Consider the following 6,282-nt stretch of genomic DNA (forward strand, 5'->3'; position numbering starts at 1 on the left):
AGGGATATTCTACCAAACATTTAAAGAAGAATTAATACCTATTCTTCTGAAACTGTTCCAAAAAATAGAAATGGAAGGAAAACTTCCAAACTCATTTTATAAGGCCAGCATTACCTTGATCCCAAAACCAAAGACCCCATCAAAAAGAATTACAAACCAATATCCCTGATGATCATGGATAAAAAATTCTCACCAAGATACTAGTCAATAGGATCCAACAGTACATTAAAAGGCTTATTTACCACGACTAAGTCGGATTTATTCCTGGGCTGCAGGAAAAGGTTGGTTCAACATCCGCAAATCAATCAATGTGATAGACTACATTAATAAAAGAAAGAACAAGAACCATATGATCCTCTCAATAGAGGCAGAAAAAGCATTTGACAAAGGACAGCATCCTTTCTTGATTAAAACTCTTCACAGTATAGGGATAGAGGGTACATACCTCAATATCATAAAAGCCATCTAGGAAAACTACACAGCCAATATCAATCTCAATAGGGAAAAACAGAGCTTTCCCCCTAAGGTCAGGAACACGGCAGGGATGTCCACTATCACCAACGCTGTTCAACACAGTCCTAAAAGTCCTAGCCACAGCAATCAGACAACAAAAAGAAATAAAAAGCATCTGAATCAGCAAAGAAGAAGTCAAACACTCACTCTTTGCAGATGATGTGATACTTTTTGTGGAAAACCCAAAAGACTCCACCCCAAAACTACTAGAACTCATACAGGAATTCAGTAAAGTGGCAGGATAGAAAATCAATGCACAGAAATCAGTGACATTTCTATACAGCAACAACAAGACAGAAGAAAGAGAAATTAAGGAGTTGATCCCATTTATAATTGCACCCAAAACCATAAGATAGCTAGGAATAAATCTAACCAAAGAGGCAAAGAATCTGTACTCAGAAAACTATAAAATACTCATGAAAGAAATTGAGGAAGACACAAAGAAATGGAAAAACATTCCATGCTCATGGAATACTGGAAGAACAAATATTGTGAAGATGTCAATGTTACCTAGAGCAATCTACACATTTAATGCAATCCCTATTAAATACCATCAACTTTTTTCAAAGAAATGGAACAAATAATCCTAAAATTTGTATGGAACCAGAAAAGACCCTGAATAGCCAGAGGAATGTTGAAAAAGAAAAGCAAAGCTGGTGGCACCACAATTCCGGACTTCAAGCTCTATTACAAAGCTGTCATCATCAAGACAGTATGGTACTAGCAGAAAAACGGACACATAGATCAATGGAACAGAATAGAGAGCCCAGAAATGGACCCTCAACTCCATGGTCAACTAATCTTAGACAAAGCAGTAAAGAATGCCCAATGGAAAAAACACAGTCTCTTCAACAAACGGTGTTGGGAAAATTGGACAGCCACATGCAGAAGAATGAAACTGGACCATTTCCTTACACCACACACAAAAATAGACTCCAAATGGTTGAAAGACCTAAATGTGAGACAGGAGTCCATCAAAATCCTAAAGGAGAACACAGGCAGCAACCTCTTCGACCTCAGCTGCAGCAACTTCTTCTTAGAAACATCGCCAAAGGCAAGGGAAGCAAGGGCAAAAATGAACTATTGGGAGTTCACAGCAAAAGAAATAGTCAACAAAACCAAAAGACAACCGACAGAATGGGAGAAGACATTTGCAAATGACTCATCAGATAAAGGGCTAGTATCCAAAATCTATAAAGAACTTATTAAACTCAACACCCAAAGACAAATAATCCAATCAAGAAATGGGCAGCAGACATGAACAGAGAGTTTTCCAAAGAAGACACCCAAATGGCCAACAGACACATGAGAAAGTGCTCAACATCACTCAGCATCAAGGAAATCCAAATCAAAACCTCAATGAGATACCACCTCACACCAGTCAGAAGGGCTAAAATTAACAAGTCAGGAAATGACAGATGTTGGCGAGGATGTGGAGAAAGGGGAACCCCCTACACTGTTGGTAGGAATGCAAGCTGGTACAGCCACTCTGGAAAACAGTATGGAGGTTCCTCAAAAAGTTGAAAAAAGAGCTACCCTATGACCCAGCAATTGCACTACTTGGTATTTACACCAAAGATACAAATGTAGTGATCCGAAGTGGCATGAGCACCCCAATGTTTATAGCAGCAATGTCCACAACAGCCAAACTATCAAAAGAGCCAAGATATCCATCAACAGATGAATGGATAAAGAGGACATGGTATATATATACACAATGGAATATTATGCAGCCATAAAAAAAAAAAACCTGAAATCTTGCCACTTGCAATGACATGATGGAACTGGAGGGTATTGTGCTAAGCTAAATAAGTCAGTCAGAGAAAGACAAGTATCAAGTCTCACTAATATGAGGAATTCTTTATCTCGAGAAACAAACTGAGGATTGCTAGAGTGGTGGGGGTGGGAGGGATGGGGTGGCTGGGTGATAAATATTGGGAAGGGTATGTGCTATGGTGAGAGCTGTGAATTGTGTAAGACTGATGAATCACAGACCTCTACCTCTGAAACAAATAATACATTATATGTTAAAAAAAAAAAAAGAAGATAGTAGGAAGGGAAAAATGAAGGGGGGAATCAGACGGCGATACAAACCATGAGAGACTATGGACTCTGAGAAACAAAATGAGGGTTTTAGAGGGGACGGGGTGGGGAGGTGGGTTAGCCTGGTGATGGGTATTAAGGAGGGCATGTATTGAATGGAGCACTGGGTGTTATACTCAAACAATGAATCACAGAATGCTACATCAAAAACTAATGATGTAATGTATGTTGACTAATGTAACATAATAAAATTAAATTAAATTAAAAAAGAAATAATAGTGATGAGCACTGGGTGTTATCTGCAACTAATGAATCATTGAACACTACATCTAAAACTAATGATATGTTGGCTAATTGAATTTGATAAAATAAAAAATAAAATAAAATAAAAAGAAATAATAGCTGAAATCTTCCCTAATCTGGGGACGGCAACAGATATCCAAATCCAGTAAGTACAGAGATCCCCCAACAAAGTCTACATGAGAAGGTCCACACCAAAATACATAGTAATTAAAATGGCAAAATGTAATGATAAAGAGAAAATTAAAAGCAGCAAGAGAAAAGACAGTTGCATACAAAGGAAACTTCATAAAGCTATCAGAGGATTTTTCAGCAAAAACTTAGCAGGCCAGAAGAGAGGAGCATGAAATATTCAAAGTGCTGAAAGGAAATCCACAGTCAAGAAAACTCGATCCACCAATGCTATCATTCAGAATAGAAGAGATAAGGAGTTTTTCAGACAAGCAAAAGCTAAAGGAATTCATTACTACTAACCTAGCCCTGTAAGAAATGTTAAGGGGGTGGGGGGGTGCCTGAGTGGCTCAATCATTAAGCATCTGCCTTAGGCTCAGGTCATGATCCCAGGGTCCTGGATTGAGCCCCACACCAGGCTCCCTTCTTGACGGGAAGCCTGCTTCCCTCTCCCACTCCCCTGCTTGTGTTCCCTCTCTTGCTGTCTCTCTCTCTTTCTCTGTCAAATAAATAAATAAAATCTTAAAAAAAAAAAGAAATGTTAAAGGGTACTCTTTGAGTGGAAAGGAAAGATCATAAGAGTATGAAAAGTAGAAAACACAAAAGCAGTAAAAATATATGTATCTATAAAAATCAATCAGGGAGATTCACAAAATAAAAGGATGTAAAATATGCCACCATATACCTAAAATGTGGGGAAAGAGGAGTAAAGAATGTGTTCAAATTTAGGCAACCATAAACTTAATGTAGACTGTTATATGAATAAGCTGTTATATACAATCAAATGGTAACCACAAATCAAAAACCAGTAATAAGTATGCAAAGAGAAAGGAATCCAAGTACATCACCAAAGAAAGCCAACAAATCATGAAAGAGAGCAAGAGAAGAATGGATCAGAGAAGAACTATTAAAGCAACCATAAAACAAGTAACAAAATGGCAATAAATACATATCAATAATTACTTCCTTTGTAAATGGACTAAACTCTCCAATCAAATAACATGGATGATGGAATGGATAATGCTGCCTACAAGAGACTCACTTCAGACCTAAAGACACAGGCAGATTGAAAGTGAGGGAATGGAGATTTGCATTTATCATGCAAATGTATGTCAAAAGAAAGCCAGGGTACCAATACTAATAACAGACAAACTAGACTTTTTTTTTTTTTTTTGACAGCTCGTTATTTTTAATGTGCAATACTCAAGGTACAAGATAAGGGCATCTAATGTTATCAATCAAAGAGAAATCAGCTCAGTCATCAAGGGCTCCTGAGTGAATGACATCTTCATAACCTCCATGCTTATCTTTCCTTTCCAGGTATAATTTGATAAGATCATCAATTTGAAGAATGGTAATTGAAGCTTCTGTCACAAATTTCAAACTCTTAACTTTCTCTATGGTTTGTTCAAATATCCCTGCTTATTTGTTCTCTCGAGGCTTACCACTGACCAAATCAAGACCAATCCATTTGAGATTTTTGCATTCTGGGTTAACTTGAGCCTCATTATGGAAAGCTCTTAACTTTGCAGTGAGATCTGTGGAGTTTGGGGCAGCATTAACTGCCAGTGTGTTAGGAATAATAAGAAAAGATCTTGCAAACTCCGCAATAGCAAGCTGTTTTTGAGACGCCATGCTGGTTGTTTAGTTTTCAAGGTACATGGAAGGGGCTGCTTCTACAGCATCCCCACGTGGAACCAATCCCAAAGAGCATCATGTAAAGAGTGCTTCATCTCATCACATGTGAAACCATTTGCCTCACATAAGATAATTGGTGCAGATGTATGAGTCTTAGTGCTATTTTAAAAAATAAAGTGAAATTCTTAAATCAACATTTTTATAAAATCAGTCTATATAGAAATTCACCATAATCACCTTGACTGAATCCTGCTTACATAGTTCATTCAGACATAAAATCAATATCTGGACTTCACAGAAGAGATGAAATTGTTACTCCAACTCCATTTACAACAGCCTATTGTTCTCTCCCATGTGTATAACTGCTTACTAAAAGACTAGAGCAGCAAATCAATGTAAAGGGACAAAATAAACTTTAACAAGAGACAAAGAAGGACACTATATAATAATAAGGGGGACAATCTAATAAGATATAACAATTGTAAATATATATGTACCCAACATGAGAGCACCCAAATACATAAAACAATTAATGGCTAACATAAAAGAACTAATCAATAGTAATACAATAATAGTGGGGAACTTTAACACCTCACTTACATCAATGGATGTGAATTGATCATCCAAACCAAAAATCAACAAGGAAAGAGTGGCTTTGAATGACACATTGGACTAGATAGATTTAACTGGTATATTCAGGAAATTCCATCCTAAAACAGTAGAATACACATTCTTTTCAAGTGCAGATGAAACAATATTCAGAACATATCACATATTAAACCAAGAAACAAGTTGCAACAAATTAAAAAATAGTGAAGTTATATTATGAATCTTTTCTGATAACAACTCTATGAAACTAGAAATAAACCACAAGAAAAATCTGAAAATAGCACAAATACATTAAGGTTACATAACATGCTAGTAAACAATGAATGGGTCAACCAAGAAATTAAAGAAGAAATCAAAAAGTACATGGAGAGAAATGAAAAAACTACATGGTCCTGAATCTTTGTGATACAGTCAAAGTTATTTTAAGAGGGAAATTTATAGCAACATAGGCCTACCTCAAAATGCAAGAAAAATCTCAAATAAACAACATAACCTTATACCTAAAGGAGCTAGAAAAAGAAGGACAAAAGCCAAACCAGCAGAAGGAAGGAAATAATAAAGATGACAGCAGGAATATATGATATAGAAATTTTTTAGTTTCTTTCAGTTTTTTTAAAACAAAACAAAACATAATAGAACAGATCAATGAGACCAGGAGCTGGTTCTTTGAAAAATCAACAAAATTGGGGTACCTGTGCGGCTCAGTTGGTTAAGTGTCTGCCTTCAGCTCAAGTCATGATCCCAGGTTCCTGGGATCGAGCCCCGCATCAGACTCCTTGCTCAGTGGGGAGCCTGCTTCTCTCTCTGCCTATGCTACTCCCCCTGTTCATGTTCTCTCTCTGTCAGATAAACAAAATCTTTAAAAAAAATCAAAAAAATTGATAAACCTTTACCAGACTAATCAGAGAGAAAGAGAACTCAAATAAACAAAACCACAAATGAAAGAGGAGAAATAACAACTGACACCATAAAAATACAAATGATTGTAAGAGAATGTTATGAAAAATT

General features: G+C 36.6%; 1 non-coding gene across 1 annotated transcript; it reads right to left on the bottom strand.

Annotated features, from left to right (window-relative positions):
• Nucleotides 1–4,944: 4,944 nt before the first annotated feature.
• LOC123323202 lies at nt 4,945–5,066 on the bottom strand. The gene has a single exon (XR_006539274.1). It is a non-coding gene; the product is annotated as a small nucleolar RNA SNORA20 (small nucleolar RNA).
• Nucleotides 5,067–6,282: the final 1,216 nt, after the last annotated feature.

Source organism: Neomonachus schauinslandi, chromosome 1 (genome assembly GCF_002201575.2).
Source record: "Neomonachus schauinslandi chromosome 1, ASM220157v2, whole genome shotgun sequence".
Classification (NCBI taxonomy): Eukaryota; Metazoa; Chordata; class Mammalia; order Carnivora; family Phocidae; genus Neomonachus; species Neomonachus schauinslandi.